The following is a 17940-nucleotide window of genomic DNA, read 5'->3' on the forward strand; positions in this document are numbered from 1 at the left end:
AATTCACGTTCAGTTTATTTTTTGAAGAAAAAAAATTTTTTTTCCTTCTTATTGTCTTGACCATGAATTGCATTATGTTTGCTTGTCCTACTTTTAGTTTGTGCAATGCTTGCAGAGGTATGTTGGCCAGATCCCTCTAGTATATATAGTCCCATCAATATTTTGCTAATGGTATTAATATTCATCATCTAGGTCAATTATTCTATTAAGAGAAAATGTTGAATTTTGTAATATTATCATTCCTTTTGCATTAGCTAGACTTCTTCTGCAAATAATTTTCCTTCACTAGCTCTGAAATACAGTTTGTATACATAAGGTAATTTGATTCCTTCATGTAATTTATCACTTTTCATAATAGTAGGTCGTTATTCTAGCAACCTTTAATGGTGACTCATGAAACATTTTTATTTTCGTTATGAACTTGTGTGTGTGTGTAAAATTAACTCAGTTACAATCATTCTTTTTGATCTTCAAATTGACCCATTTAAGTCCAATAAGAGCCCTTTAAGTTAACTTCTGTATTCCTTCAATTTGACCATGTTAGTCTTTGGTAAATTTCTACTTTTTTTGGTCACATAGATACTGGAGGATCATCTTATGTATTTCCTGCTCTGCTTGGAATCAGCCATTTAACCAAGTATTCCTAGTTCTTTTTTTTGGAAATGGTATTTAGAGACAATAATCTAAGAATTAGAGAAAAAAACTCATGTGTTCATGCTGTTACAATTTAAATGTAAAACTGAAATTTTATATTTTATACTTGTATTTTTTTCTCTTCTGCTAAAATTCTTGGTTCCTCAAAATCTTAAAATAATTTCTTACTTGCTTTATGCTACAATGTACCTATAATTGCTGCACTAATAATAATTATACCAATATTAATGCCAGTGTAAGATTAATCAATGTAAATTTAAGATATATTTGAGGTTATTTTTGTCATTATAATATATGCCGTGAGAAATTTATAGTCAGTATTCTGTTTTAAGGTTATATGAAGTATTTCTGTTCTCCGTGTAGTTATGCCACTGACTTGATGTACAGTTCAGTTTATCTGATTTCATTTACTTTAATTTTTAAGAAATACTTTTTCCCTTTTTGATTTTTAATTATGTAAAACATTTTCATGTTTCCAAATTCAAAACTATATGAAAAGATATATATATTTTTTTCTTTTTATGGCCACACCTGCAGCATATGGAAATTCCCATCTAGGGGTCAAATCGAAGCTACAGCTGCCTGCCTACACCACAGCCACAGCAAGGCTAGATCCAAGCTGCGTATGTGACCTATGCCATAGCTCGTGACAATGCTGGATCCTTAACCCATTGAACAAGGCCAGGGATCGAACCTTCGTCCTCATGGATACTAGTCGGGTTTGTTACCACTGAACCACAATGTGAACTCCAATATAAAAAGGTATGTTAAACAAATGTCTTCATTCCTGCCCCCTCCACAGTTCCCCCTTTCTTCCCCATAGAAGAAGTTTTCACTAGTTTTTCAATTGTCCTTCTATTATTTCTTCTTGAAAATATAAGCAAAACTAAATATTCACATTAATATTTACTTTCACCTTTCTTACCAAAAATGCATATCACAAGTATTTCTCTGTACCTTTCTTTTTAAAAAACTTAACAATATATCTTGAAGATGACTCCTTGTTAGTATATAGAGCTCTTGCTTATTCTTTTTTACAGTTGTGTAGTACTCTATTGTGTGGTAATATCATAGTATATTTGGCCAATCCATTGTTCATGGACATTTGGTTTTGTTCCAATCTTTAGCTGTTATAAATAGTGCTATGATAAAAATCTTTGTGCATAGAAATTTTATATTTTGTTTGCTTATCTTTGAGGTGGATTCCAAAAAGTAGATCTGGGATAGATCTTGAAGGTTAAAGGCATGGAGAAATTACTCTGTAAGTAATTGTACCATTTTGCATTCCTGCCAGCAATATATGAGAGTGCTTGTTTCTCCCAGACACACCCATCAAATATGTTCTCAAGCTTGATTTCAGGACCGACCACTTTTTGCCCTTTTTTTTTTTTTTTTGCCATTTCTTGGGCCACTCCCACAGCATATGAAGATTCCCAGGCCAAGGGTCAAATCGGAGCCAAAGCCACCGGCCTACACCAAAGCCACAGCAATGTGGGATCCAAGCCACGTCTGCGACCTACACCACAGCTCACGGCAACGCCGGATCCTTAACCCACTGAGCAAGGCCAGGGATTGAACCCACAACCCCATGGTTCCTAGTCAGATTCGTTAACCTCTAAGCCACGATGGGAACTCCAGGACAGACCACTTTTAAGAGAGAAAATGATCGTGGACTCCCAGTGTTGACTTACATAATTTTTTTATTATTGTATTATTTAAATATGAGAAAACATAAAACTACACATATAAATTCTTTTTTTAATTTTATAATAATTTTTAATTTTTTCCATTATAGCTGGTTTACAGTGTTCTGTCAATTTTCTGCTATACAGCAAGGTGACCCAGTCACACATACATGTATAGATTCTTTTTTTTTCACATTATCATGTTCCATCATAAGTGACTAGATATAGTTCCCAGTACTATACAGCAGGATCTCATTGCTTATCCATTCCAAAGGCAATAGTTTGCATCTATTAACCTCAAATTACCAATCCCTCCCCCTCCCTTCCCCCCCCTCCCCCTTGGCAACCACAAGTCTGTTCTCCATGTCCATGATTTTCTTTTCTGTGGAACAGCATGAAGGTACCTTAGAAAACTATACATAGAATTACCATATGAATCAGCATCCCCAATTTGGGGTATATATCCAGAAAAAATTTTCATTGAAAAAGACACATGCACTCGCATGTTCATTGAAGCACTAGTCACAATAGCCAAGACATAGAAACAACCTAAATGTCCTTTGACAGATGATTGGATTAAGATGTGGTGTGTGTGTGTGTGTGTGTATATATATACACAATGGAATACTACTCAGCCATAAAAAGAACAAAATAATGACAGATGACTGGATTAAGATGTGGTGTGTGTGTGTGTGTATATATATATATATATATATATATATATACACAATGGAATACTACTCAGCCATAAAAAGAATAAAATAATGACAGATGACTGGATTAAGATGTGGTGTGTGTGTGTGTGTGTGTATATATATATATATATATATATACACAATGGAATACTACTCAGCCATAAAAAGAATAAAATAATGCCATTTGTAGCAACACGATTGGAACTAGAGACTCTCATACTAAGTGAAGTAAGTCAGAAAGAGAAAGACAAATACTATATGATATCACTTATATCTGAAATCTAATATATGGCACATAAATAAATTCTTTATATGGCAAATATACATATAAATATAAACTACAAACCCAATATAATTTGTATTAAAATTAATTTAACATAATTAATTATATTGCTTTTCTGAAATGAAATGGCAACTTGAGTGTGTCAATATGGTATTAATTCTTGCACTGCTTAGCTTCTCATACATTGTATATGGATATACTATTGTGTACTACATATATTGGTCAAGACCCTTTTGGTTACAGGGACAGAAACTCAATTAAAAGTAGAGTTAAAACAAGATAATAACAAAAAATAACTTTGGGGAATATATTGTATTACATACACATAATTGGGAAGATGAAACCAGTATTTAACAAGGGGTGGGTAGACACAGAGGTTTTAGTTATTTCATTTAAACTGTCTCTACCTTGGTTCCTGATTTATTCCATGAGTGCTTCATGCTCAGCCTTTATTTCTCTCCATCCATCTGTAGCAAAGTTGGCCCATGGGCAGCTCGCAGCCAAAGTCATCTTTACAGATCAAGAAGTCCCTATCAAGACATCCCTGTAAAAAAGATCTCTGGTTCCCTCCCAGTATCCATAACCACCAACCAAAAAGAACTTTGACTGGCTTGTTTGGATCACATGTACTTCTTTGAACCAATCATTGAATCTTCTGATCAGCCAGCCTGGATCACATGCCCAACTCCTTTTAGCCTTACCAAAAGTACCCAAAGGAAGACCTACAAGATAGAAAAAACTTAGATATCCCTACCATTGTGGAATGACTTAATTTTCCCACTACTTTTCTCTACAGGAACTGTTGAAAAGTCACTGATTACCATTATGCCACTTGTTCTGCACATAATCCCTATTCTTCATTTATATATTAGGTCTGCTTTTGATCTTTTTTTCAGTCAGACTATAACACTTAAAGTAAAGTTACTTAAAAAAAAAAATGGTCACTGAAATAACATGACAGTCCTCAGTTTTCAGGGGTTATTCAGAAGATATTCATAGTTTTAATTTGCACTATCATAATAGAACCCAAGATTCCAAGAGAATGGATTCAGGAGCCCATCACCCCTCTCAAATCTATACAGATGCCATTTGAGGACCAACTCTTTAAATAGTAGATAAACATGGAATAATTAATTTCATTAATACATTTTTCTAATGACTTGAATATATTATATCTGCTGATAAGTTGAATACCAAATTTGTTATTCAACCTACAATTTATAAAAACAAATATAAACAGAAATATAGAATTAAAACAAGTGTAGAAATTGAAGGAACATTGTAAATCAACTATGCTTTAATAAAAAAATTTAAAAAATAAAACAAATGTAAATATAAATCTATATGCCAAGTACAACACTTGTGCCCACAGGAGCTCCAGCTTAATTGGGTTTACTATAAATTCAATTTTCTCAACTCTGTCCTCTATGTGGTAAGAAATCCAAGTCTCTCTGTATAGCTCTTGTGATTCTTGGGACTGAAAAGCTTATATTTTCTATACCTTATCTCAGTTTCTTTTCTCCTGTATAATGTGGATTAATTGGAGATACAGTTTAAAGATTAGAGAAATCTGCTCTACTGCCTAGAAAGCTCAGTCCTATAAATTGAGGGGAAAAAAAACTTTGAGATACTCTTAACTATTTAGAAGGTATGTAGAAAACTTATGTGGGCATCTAGGAAAACAAACAAACATCTTTTTTTTTTTAATTTTTTTTATTTTCCCACTGTACAGCAAGGGGGTCAGGTTATCCTTACATGTATACATTGCAATTACAGTACAAACATCTTCTTAAAAAGACTCTTATAAAGGTAGCTTAACCGCTTCAGGATGCAAGGGACTGCAACAAAAAGAAGGTTACTGGCTTTGCTTAGCTACAGAAATTGTAGTACAGTACTGAGAATATCTAGCTAATTCAGCAAGTGCTTCTCATATACCTGACCTTAATCTCTACTAGCCAAAGTTTTGTCATATATAGAATGATAGGTGGGCTATATCATATCCTTGGCAGGTTTACTAGTTTATACAGACATGGTCTTTAGTGCTGAAGGAATGAAGGAATGGATTAATGTAGAAGTTAAAGTAAGGTATCAGAGAAAATTTGTTTCCCTACAAATTTTGACTTTTAAGCAAAGATACCATTTCTTCACATAAGACAGATAGGGTAAAATGGAGAACCAGCTTTATGGTGGGAATGAAGCTATCAGAACCTTTGTTTTGATATACCAAATCTTCTCTAGCTAATGCTGGAGAGAGTTCTTATAAAAATGGAGGTATGGTTAAAAATGAACTGGAGCCATTTTTATAAAATGTTTTTATAAAAGTTTGCTTTACAAAACACCCCACATAATTGCATTGAAAAGAAACTCTGATGATATTTCTTGTATTTTGAAAGAAAAACTTAATGGAAGAAATTGCCACCAATAGCACACAGAACATACTGAAATAGCTGAACTTAAGAATAGAGATACTGCTTTGCGGATGTGTCCCATGGTGAAAAGGGTAAGATACCAAATCCTGGGTTAAGGTTGACTTTATGAAATATCCATTTCCATGTAAATGCTTGCACCTTCTTAATGAGCCAGAATTATTGTGGGTAAATTTTAGTAATGGCAATGAGACTTATGTGTGCAAATCTTTCTCTGTGTCACTGGGGGATGGGAACCCTAAGTATGTAAAGTCTCTTGAAGTCAAAAGTAACTTGATCCATATTGGTCACCTAATGCATACTGTGGCTGACTTCACGCTAAAAGGCAATCTGAAAGCCCCAATGCAACATAGTTTTTTGTGTTAATGCTGCTGAGGAGTGTGCTAGCTATTAATTATTTTCACAGTATTAAATATCTGATATTCACTCTTAAGCAAGATTTTAAAAATCACTTATCATAACATTGCCGTTGATATGTAAATTTTTAAAGCAGTATTTCAAAAGGAGGAAAAATAATGCAACCAAACTGTTTATAAATGTTCCCATTTTAAAATAATTTTAATATATAAGAATTAATTCCAACTCTCTCATACTAGTAACATAATTATTTCATCAAGTGGATTTGAATCTTAGTTTCTCAGTTTGCACAAAAAAAAAAATTCAAAAGCAGAATCAGAAATTAAATTGAAGTGTAAACAATGTGTTTTTAGTGAAAATAATGACATATGGTTGATGTTTTCAAAGCTTGGTTTTTATTTTATTTTAAAACTTATTTTCTGACTGGTGTGAGGTGGTATCTCATGGTAGTTTTGATTTGCATTTCTCTAATAATCAGTGATGTTGAGCATTGTTTCAAGTGTTTGTTGGCCATCTGTATATCTTCCTTGGAGAAATGTCTCTTCAGGTCCTTTGCCCATTTTTCAATTGGGTTGTTGGTTTTTTTGCTGTTGAGTTGTATAAATTGTTTGTATATTTTAGAGATTAGGCCCTTGTCAGCTGCATCATTTGAAACTATTTTCTCCCATTCTGTAAGTTGTCTTTTTGTCTAGTCACTTATGATGAAACACTTAATGTGAGAAAAAAGAATGTATACATGTATGTTTAACTGGGTTACCATGCAGTACAGTAGAAAAAAATATATATATAAATAAAAAATATATGATAAAAATATATATGATTTTAAAAAACCTTATTTTCATTTATAGCTTCAACAGGGTTTTCCAGCAGGTGTCACTGTAGGCAAATATAAAATGACAAATACAAAGTTCATACAGCTTGCTGCCAGTGGTTCCTTGAGAAAAGAGCAGGTTATTTTCAGACTTCTCAATTTGTTGTTGTTGTTGTTGTTTTTCAGGGCCGCACCTGCGGCATATGGAAGTTCCCAGGCTAGGGATCCAATCGGAGCTGTAGCTGCCCACCTACGCCACAGCCACAGCAATGCAGGATCCGAGCCGTGTCTGCAATCTACGCCACAGCTCACAGATCCTTAATCCACTGAGCGAGGCCAGGGATGGAACCCGCATCCTCATGGATACTAGTTGGGTTCATTAACCACTGAGCCACGATGGGAACTCCCTCAATTATTATTTTGTGTTTTGTTATTGTAATATCAGTCCCCTAGCATTGTTTTTTTGTTCCTGTTGATGCATTCACAAACTACCCAGTTGAATGAACAGGAGCAGCACATGTGCATGATGAAATGATGACATGGCAAATGCTACCCATTTTGAGGGGTAGAACCTTTATTGTTTTGTAAGAAAGAACCTTGAAATTGTGAAAAGTCCAATTAAAGCACAATATTTTAATCCTGAAGTGTTTGAGGGATCTTCTCTAACAATTTAATTAATATTTTCTGATTTTTATGGTTGCTGTATAAGCTTTGCTTCAAAAACTAAAGTTTCATCAGGGAGGAAAAGCTTTAAAAGTATTCCATAAAAATGCTTATCATTAGTCTGGAATAAGTATGAGAAAAGGGAGAATAGTAGTAATATCTTGGTTCCTTGAAATTATGCTTTAATGGTTGGGTTAGAATTAAATTCATACTATTCAGCCTGAAAAGAACATCTCATTGGGCCCCAGAGCAACCACTTCTGAACATATTATCAAGAGGAAATCCAGACAATCCTTTATTTCTCCTTCTCCCCTTCCTTTTAGTATGCACAGAGCAGGGAAAGGGAAGCAGAGTGATAAGGTACTGGCAGGAAGAATTTTTCAGAAGTTATTTTTGCTAATTTCAAAGTTTTTCTTTTCTGGTGACTACAAACATCTCTGCTTAACTTTCTTGGCTTCTAAAGCAGGGTTTGGTCTGCATCTGTAGGCTACATTTGGCTGTTGACAATTTGACATGTACATATAGAGTTTAAAGAGAAATGCACAACACAAAACGATTTGAGTACTCTCCTCACTCCACATCCAATGGAAAAGGTCCACGTGATTGAAAAAATTATGTTTTGTACAGTTCATTCTTAAGAGGACAAAATTGTATTACATGCATCCAGGCAGGTAAGCAAAAATATTACTTTCTTCACATTACAATCAACTCACAAACTCTCAGGGAAATTGCTGGTTCCTGTGACTACAGTTCTTGAGCTCAAAATAGGATCCACATCTCCTGACTCACTTCTTTCCTCTAGAACACGTTGCCTAAAATAGGAGAGGTTTTTTGCATCTGAAAACATGTTTTCTTTTTAATAATACTGCTAGAGTCGATTGAGGCCTGACTCTACCTGGACTTTGCACATCACACACACTCTCTCAGTAAAATTCTCCTTGCTCCTCTTTCCTAGGAGATGAGTAAGGTCATCTGCATTACACTGACCCAGGAACAGTTTGAGAGTGCTTAACATACACAGAATCCTGTAGCCAGAAAGGAGAGACAAGGGGTCTGGATTTGGGCCTTTTCAAGTCCAAAAGCCTTTGTTCTTAACCTCTACACTCCCACTGCAAAAGTGGAGTGTTATTTAGGAGAATAACAAAACTATCACTGGGAAGTCACACAAAAAAAGAATGACACCCTTTTCCCTGTATTTTGTGAGCTTTTAAGTTAGAGCCAGCCTCATCATGTTTATGGTATTCAGCCACAATCCTGTGGGATGATTGGCTGTTGTTCAGAGTGATGATCCTGTGATCCTAATGCTATTTCCCTAATTTTGCCTATTAAGCAGGATTATATATCTATACATTTAAGGCAAGATTCTTCTTTTTTTTAAAATGATTTTTATTTTTTCCATTATAGCTGGTTTATAGTGTTCTGTCAATTTTCTATAGTACAGCAGAGACCCAGTCACACATACATGTATACATTCTTTTATTTATATTTTTAAAATTGAAGTGTAGTTGATTTACAATGGTGTGTTAATTTCTGCTGTACACTAAAGTGATTCAGTTTTACATGCATATTCTTTTTAATATTCTTTTCCATTATGGTTTATCTCAGAATATTCAATATTGAATATGGCTCCCTGTGCTATGTAGTAGATCCTTGTTGTTTATCCTTTCCATATGTAGTAGTCTGCATCTCCTAACCCCAAACTCCCAGTTCATCCCTCCCCTAAATCCCCCCTCCCCATAGCAATTATAAGTTCTCTATGTCCAAGTCTGTTTCTATTTCATAGATAGGTTCATTTGTGTCATATGTTAGATTCCACTTATAAGTGATATTAAATGATATTTGTCTTTCTCTTTATGACTTACCTCACTTAATATGCGAATCTCTATTTCCGTCCATGTTGCTACAAATGGTATTGTTTCATTCTTTTTTAAGGTGGAGTAGTATTCTATTATATAGATGTACCACATCTTCTTTATCTAAGGCAAGATTCTGAACAAAATCAAAAGCTCTTCTGGAAAAAGAGAAAACTCAACAACTGTATGCTTTGAACACTATAATCTCATAGCATAATATATTTTAAGGAAGTATAGTAAAAATAGTAAAATAACCTTAAAGAACTAAGAACTACCTCAAAATTCAGTTTGCAACATGTTAGAACATTTCTATTTGAGGCTTTTGAGGCATTTAGACTGTAACTTTTATAACTGTAATGTGGTTAAAAGTTTACAGTGGATTTGAAGTCAGAGAATCTTGGACTGAAATTGTGTCTAACTTTCCTAAACCTCAGTTTTCTGTGGTTATTATGTGCTAGGTACTGTACTAAGGGCTTTCCAGGCATATCTCAGTTTATCTTTCAAAAACCCAGTCAGGTAGACACTATTATTTTATCCCCATTTTACAGAGGAAAGAACTGAGTCTGAGAGGTTAAATCCTTTGTCTAAGACCATGTAACTAATAAGAAGTAGATACAGGATTTCAATGAGGCTTTTGACTTTTAATGGCTCTCAACTACCATAGGAGAATAACTTCTTATATAGTTATTATGAATATTAAAAGAAAAATTTAACTGGGGTAATGTATGGGAGGCATTTTTGTAGGCATTAGTAGAAAGACATTTTTTGTTGGGGGGTCTGTTTGATTTTGGAACTAGAAGGAGGAGTCTGACAGACTTATCCCTAAAGTTATGAGGGAAACTAAGAATCTGTCTTAGGAAATAATCTATTTTAAGGAATTACTGGTTATTTGGATTTTATTTTCTTGTCATCCTATTATTTCACTAGTTAATTCTTGTGTTAGAAATAAAGCTGTGTTCAAGTATGTATGTGTACATACATAGATTTGCAGTTAAAATGGAATATACAAGCATATGCAAATGTTAGAAATCATAACAGTTAATTGAAAATTTTATATAAAATATCAGATTTACTTTTTAAAAGATACCTATTTATGGTGTCACAGGTAATATATGCTCATCATAGAAAATTTGGAAAATAGAGAAAGTATATATAGAGAAATCATGACCCCAGCAAATAGAAATAACTGCAGTTAACATTGTATTCTTTCTTTTTAAATATATTCTTAATACACATGATTTTATACTCTTAAAATGATTTTTATTACATTAAAAAATTGTTATAAGTTTACATTGTAAAAAAATATTTGAAGTCCCTTGTGATTCATAACATTGAGACACGGCACACCTGGCAATGGAGAATTCACTGCTGAAAACAATTTCTTTTCAGTCCAACAAGCTGTTATTACAGTATTTGAATATAGTTATCCAACTGCCTCTCCTAGAATGTATTAGGCATGTATTAGGAGGTACTTGCAACACCACTGAAGAGAAATGCTAAGGGCTGGAGCAGACAAGGGGCTGTGTAGACCGAGGGGAGTGATGTGCTGGGCAGAGCACCATAGGGTTCTTGCAGGGTAGACGTAGGGGGCTGATGGTATAGTTACAGACTACCGGAAGACAGAAAACATGAAGCAATAAAGTTCTGTGTACTTTGAACAACAAAATAATGTTTTAGCCTGGCGAGGCTGCTGTAACAGACCTCCATAGACTGGGTGACTTATGAACAACATAAATCTATTTCTTATAGCTCTGGAGGCTGGGAAGTACAAGGTCAAGTTGCCAGCAGATTTAGTGTCTGATGAAGCCCTGCTTCCTTGTTCATAGGCAGTCATCTTCACACTGTGTCCTCATATGGCTAAAGGTGGCAGAGAGCTCTCTGGGGTCTCTTTAAAATGCACTAATCCCATTTGTGAGGCCTCCATCCTTAGGATCACATTAGCCCCCTCCCCCAGAGGCCCTACTTCCTAATACCATCACACTGGGGGTTATGATTTTAACAACTGAATTTTGGGGGAGCACATTCAGTCTATAGCAAGTAGTTATGCTTTGAAACAGGAAGATACACTGAGCTCAAACTCAAAAGGAGAATAAGATGACAAACTGATGTTTTCTCTCTGATGAATATTGGGAGAGTTTTAAAGGCTCTAGGTGTCAAGACTCTCTAAGGCCTTGAAATACTTGGATAAAAATGACAGAAAGACGTGGACATTCCTGAGTCTGTGGTTATCTGATGCTGAAACCCAAGATGTGAGACATTTAAGTCTTTTACCTCAAAGTAAAATGGAAAACTAGGATTAGATTAAAATGTTTTAATAGTGGTTGAGAAATTATACTTAATTTAAATTTCTTTCAATTTTTTTCCCTAAGTTACATATTATAATCTTCAGCTTTTTGTGTCACTGTTGTCTATAGCATATAAAATGGTCTTGTAAAAAATAAATCAAATCCCATCACTTGCCTGCTTAAAAGTTTTCCTAAATGGCTTCTTGACTGTGACTGCTACGGATCTTCACTTATACTTCCTAATCCCAGTGGATTTTTGAATCTCTACTGGGATATTCTAACTTCAAGCCCGTTCCCTCCCACGTTTACTTGGTAGGTGTCCATTCAGTTTGGTTTCCCTGCAACTTTGGCAAAGACAAAGATAAGTCCTAAAGAGAATAGAAGTAGTTCATTGAAAGAAGTTGTCCCAGATCTCTATCTATTTGAAGTGATCTATGGCCAGAAAATTATTTATGATAATTTATACACACACATATATAGGCATACACACACACACACACACACACACATGCACACTATCATTTCTCCTTAGGAGCACAAGACTTGACTTTTAGGATTTCTTCAAATGAAAATTGAGGATTTGAGTATCTGTGAGGATGAAGTAGCCTTGGTGTGGGTGGCTAACACACATTTAACTGAGGTTAAATCAAAAGAGATTTTAGATACTTTTAAAATGAGTAGAGGAGATGCTGGTAAGAAAGAAAAAAAGTCACAGATTTTAGGGGAACATTTGCTGCAAGATTTTAATGTCAGTCTAGGTAATGTCTGAGGTGAAATCTCATTTATCCATTCATTCAACTATGTATCTTCCTTTTTATCTTCCAAAAAAAATTTTAAGTATCTTTCTACATTTCTCAGGAGAACTGGCTTTAAAGCATAAATTCTTTTATCTAAAGAAAAATTGGGGAGGATTGAAATTGAGAACTCCTTGTTAACCATTATGAGAGCCCTGTGCTTTGAAGTGGCTCCATCCATCCATCTAGCCATCTATTCATCCATTCATTCATTTATACGTACATATATCATTCACCCAACATTTATTAAATACCATCTACATTTCAGATACTGTGCTAGGAATTGGCATTCAAGGACAAATATCCTTTCCTGTTGCTAGGGGTGGTGGTGAGTTTAAACCATGAAACAGTCTCAAGTTTTGGGATGATCATTAAATTGAGACTCAGAAGAACTGAGTTTATCTTTTTTTTTACCCTTATTCATTTCTCTGTTTTCTTTCTTGAGCCGTAGGTACTCATTTTCTCATCTCCTCTGTGAAAAAAAATGTAGTCCACTGACACTTGAGAGGCATTCACTTGGCTGTAAATACAGTGTCCAATATGTAGTAAGCTTTTAATAATATCTTATCAAATGAATGAATAAACAAATTATTATACCCAGAGGCCTTCAGGAATTCATATTTGGGATTATGATAACAGCAACTTTTCCATTTAAAATCAATAAAAATATAACTAGTTGAAGTAACTTCTTCAGATGGGGACAGATGGTAAATCTCAAGTTGAGAAGCCCTATCATGATGACCTTTTTCCCCAGCTAGACCATTTATCCCTTTCATTCTAAGAGGTCACCAAAGGCCACTTCTGAGAACCTCACAATGGAGAAAACGATTCATTTTTTAAAATTATGACCAAATTCAGAATAGTTTTCTGTGATTTTGCACATTCACAAATAATAGATTAAAAAAAAATCTGCCATCATCTAATGGTCTGGGAAATTTTTAGAGTTTGGAAAGAGCTTCTAATGTTTGGAAAGGTAGGGAAATCATCCTGTAGGGTATAACTTTGGGTAAGTCAGTTATTCCAGGGAGGGCTAGACCAAATTAATGATAGCCAATATTTGCTGAGCATTCTGGTGCTTTACATGTATTAAATCATTAATTCTCACAGCAACCTCATAATTGAACCTTAGTATTATTAAGATCTGCATCTTGCAGGTGAGGAAAGAGAGGCAAGGAAAGTCTAAGACCCAGGTTCTTTGCACTGGTAAGTGGTAGAGCCAGGATTTGGACTCAGCCAATCTGAATTTAAGGTTCACATTCTAAACCACTGCTTATTCTGCTTCCAAAATATATTTTTTTCTCTTCTGCACTATTTTTGTTAGATCACATCAAACTAATAGTTAAACAGTGTATAAGGAAGATGGTTATATATCCTTAAAACCCATTGGCATTAAACTATTAGTATGCATGTTCAGGAATTTTACTTGTATTTAAAAACACCATTTTAATTTTGGCTTTCTTTATAGGTAATGATAACATTTATGTATATATTTCTTCTTGCATTAGACTCACAATAATTATGTAATTTCCTTTACTTAAGGTAGAACAAACTGTTAATAAATTGAGTGGTTAGTGCTTAAAGACTGTTAAAAAGCACTTCAAATAACATGACAATCTAGTCTTACAGTAATACCAGGTTGTTAATTAGCTGAACTACCCAAATACAGAGATTATAGTTAAAATGGTTTTGAGTGGGTGGTGGTAATGATGCGCTGCCTGTTTTACAACATCCTCTGTGCCATGCACTTCAACTCTCATTTTTTAAAATAAAAATTTCCAATGCTACTTAAAAGCTCCTTTTCTTAAAAGAGATCTCTCTGAAAAATAAAGGTCTTGCTAATTAAATAGTTCTATAAACAAAGCATCTTGCATCAATGGAGAAATATGTAAGAATGAAATGCTCAAGGCAGGGGATTTTTCTCTACTCTAGATACAGAATAAGAAAATGTCATTCCTGTTGAACCTTTTGGAGATGGTTGTTTTAGAAAATTTTAAAATACCTTGACAACTGAATTAAAAAAAATTATTTGAAAAAAAGTCATTTTTACTTTTTAATAGCAGCCACGTTTGTATACTTTTAAGCATGGTAAAGATCTCTCCAGTCTTAATGTCACTGCCCATTTGCAGAGAAGGACCCATGATATTTATTGCTAGGAAAGAAGGCCCATGGTCCTTGATTGTTTCCACATTCCCAATGGCAATGTTTCTCATCAGGGCTGTGTCTTGGGCAGTCATATAACTTCCATTTAATTCTGTAGCCAAACAGCACTTGTTCAATAAATATTTCTTGAGTGTTTTTAATATCCCAGGCCTAGGGCAAACTTTGGGGGATACATTCATAAGTAAGAAATGGGCCCTGAATTGACCTGGGAGAGGAGTCGCCTATGTATATGGAAAATTACATTGAACATATTCATCATTGCAAGAGAGATCCCATACAGAGTGTTGTGGAATTGGAGGCAAAAACAATGATCTATGCCCTGGTTATAGAGAAGAAAGGAAATTATAATAGAGTATTGATTGCTGGCCAAGAAAAATTTTACAAAGGAAATGATAGTTGAGCATCTGGAATGATGAGGAAAATTCTGTTAAACAGTGTTAGAAAGAGTATTTCATTCAGAATGAAGGGACTTAAAGACTAAGAGCAGGGCTGAGGAATTGGATAGGCTTGAATTTGAGTTCTGTGCTATGCAATCTGAACAGCTACTTATCTCCTCAGAATAAAATGGGAATAGCACTGCCCATCTTGCAGAATTGCTGGGAGAAATAATGATAATGTCTATCGCCCTGGCCCAGTGCCCAAGCACAGATCTTTTCACGAAGGGCTCCTTCCTATCATTCAGGTCACCTCCTGACCACCCTTTCTAAAGTTAACTTTTATCCCAGCTAGGATATTTCTTAATTTACATAATTATTACCAATCTCCCACTCCCCCCCCCCACCCCAACACCCACACTGGAATGTAAGCTCCCTGAGGGTAGGGATTTGTCTTGTTCACTGCTGTAACTCCATGCCTGGCACATAGTAGGTTCTTAATAAATATTACCAACATTACTAATGTTATAAAACCATGAAAGCACATGGTAATTCATATGCATGTATGGCTGTAGATGAGGGCTTATTGATGGGGTAGAGGAGATGAAGCTAGTGTTACACTCAAGGTTTTAACTGGAAGTTGCTAAAGGGTTTGAATTGTATCTGCCAGGTATTTCAGTAACTATTTGGAACAAGAATAGAGGTTCACTTTGTCAGTAGCGGAAAGTCAGCTGATTCTTGGTGTGATTTAAGAGATGCTAAAGCCTCACCTACTCTGACTTTGAGAGATTTCTCCCAATTTTTCTTAAGGCACTGAAGTCCTTTGTATTTGGGAGGAGTCATGCAGACTTTCTATCCCAGCCAAACACTGTTCACCTCCGTAAAGAAAGTAGAATCTTTATTATTTAGGTAAGCAGAGTACTGCAGAGTTAATTGTTTCATGTTGGATCAGAGAGAATTGGAAGTGGACCCCTCTTAATTTTGTGAAGGAGGAACAGATTCTGCACAGACGGTTGTAGAACGACTGGTTCACCACTATATGTTCCTTCTACTGTGCTCCACTGTCTTTCCTTCACATTTTGTCTTCCTCTTTTCCATACTTCAGCCTTCAGATGAAGCTGCCATTCACAAGCCTATTGCCCTGGACACATGATTTGTTCAGGGATGTGCACCTGACCCAAGCAGGACAAGTTAGAGTTCATCCCTGGAGTAGATAATGAATGCCTAAAGAATTACTTAGGTGTTTCAAATAAGATGTCACTTATTAAGAGAGTGGATTGAATAGGCCATGTTTATGTTTTGTCAAGTGGAATTGCCATATAGCAACTCACAAAATAGGAATTTCCCAATTTTATAATACATTCCTAAAAACCTGGGGTATTATAGAATAAACATGAGCTATTTAGTTATTTTCTGGATGATGTTAAGTACATATAGGATGGTGATGGCATCAATATAGTAAAATATGTTTATTTGAAAGTACCAAATGAATAGAGCCAAGAAATAGCACCCTATGTATCAAGTTTGTTTTAACCAGATTTATTCTCAGTTTTCCAAATGACTGCCAAAAGTTTTATGACTATGTGGAAAAGATAAAATGTTAATTTTGTCTGAAGTTGTACTCAAGGTGTTTAGACAACATGGATATTAACCTTCATAATTATTTTTTGTGGACTTCACTGTGAAAAAATAATTGCATCTGAACAAGACATATATTTCATATAACATATATTTCACAAACATTTTTGCCGCTTTTCTCTACCATTAGCTGCTATAGTACACTTGAGGCTCAGAGAAATTCATTTTCTCCCTCTGGGCTAAATAGTCCATTTTTCTATGGTGCGGTGTGAGTCATTTACATATTTACTGTAGACACATAGTCCTCAGTGCCTTGCCAAAGGCTCTGTGGCAGGTGCTATATCTATAAGGATGATTAAGACACCATGTCCATCCTCAAAGAAGTTCACAGTCCACTGACCAGGTTGAGTGTCTATCTGGAACTTTAAAGTTCAGGGAGAGTGGAAAGAGCCTAGAAATAAAGCTCAAATGGCAAGCACAGGTTTGATTGTAAAGAATTCTATTATCTCCATGCCCTTAAATTTAGCCCTTTATTCTGAGGCTGTGTGTTGTCCTTGAAAATATGGAAACAAGGAAATGACAGGATTAGATCTGAATTTTAGCAAAAGCACTCTGGTGGGAGTGGAGAACAGATTAAAATGGATCTGTTATGGGTTGAACTGTGTCCTTTTTCAAAAAAGATGGTTGATTTTCTAACCCCTAGTCCCTCAGACTGTAACATTGTTTGGAAATAGGGTTATTATACATGTAATTAGTTAGGTTATGATGAGGTCATACTGCAGTCAAATGGTTCCCTAATCCAGTATGAATGGTGTTCTTATAAAAAAGAGAAATTTGGTCACAGAAACAGACATGCGCAGAGGAAATATGATGTGAAGAGATGCAGGGAGAAAACGAGTCAAGAAGAGAGGCTTGAAACAGATTGTTCCCTCATACCCCTCAGAGGGAACCAACCCTATTGACACATTACTTTTGGACTTTTCCCCTCCAGAACTTATCTATGTAACTATAAATTTCTGTTGTTTAAGGCACCCGATTTGTGGTAGTTTTTTTGTGGCAGCCCTATGAAACCAACAAATAACCTCAGTTAAGAGGACCAGTGAGAGTCTAAACTAAGGTGGGGCAGGGTGAAGAAAAAAGATTGAAAGATATTCAGCAAGTAGAATTGACAGAACTTGGTGACCAATTGGCTATGTGGAATTAACACAGTGATTAAGATAGACCTAGATTTTAGTCCTGGCTCTCTTACTATTCAGCTGTTTGAACTTGAACAAGCCATTCATCCTCTTTATGCTGTAGTTTTCCTTTCCTTTCCTTTCCTT

At 35.1% G+C, this 17940-nt stretch overlaps 1 long non-coding RNA gene across 1 annotated transcript; it reads left to right on the plus strand.

The window, feature by feature from the left end:
- Positions 1 to 1852: 1852 nt before the first annotated feature.
- LOC146397621 (uncharacterized) lies at positions 1853 to 6911 on the plus strand. The gene is made up of 2 exons (XR_014824397.1): positions 1853 to 1915; positions 3791 to 6911. It is a non-coding gene; the product is annotated as an uncharacterized LOC146397621 (long non-coding RNA).
- Positions 6912 to 17940: the final 11029 nt, after the last annotated feature.

This window comes from Sus scrofa, chromosome 13 (assembly GCF_054392235.1).
Source record: "Sus scrofa isolate SSC_HxYL_T2T_F1_AM1 chromosome 13, Sscrofa_HxYL_maternal_Yorkshire_Landrace_v2.0, whole genome shotgun sequence".
Taxonomy (NCBI): Eukaryota; Metazoa; Chordata; class Mammalia; order Artiodactyla; family Suidae; genus Sus; species Sus scrofa.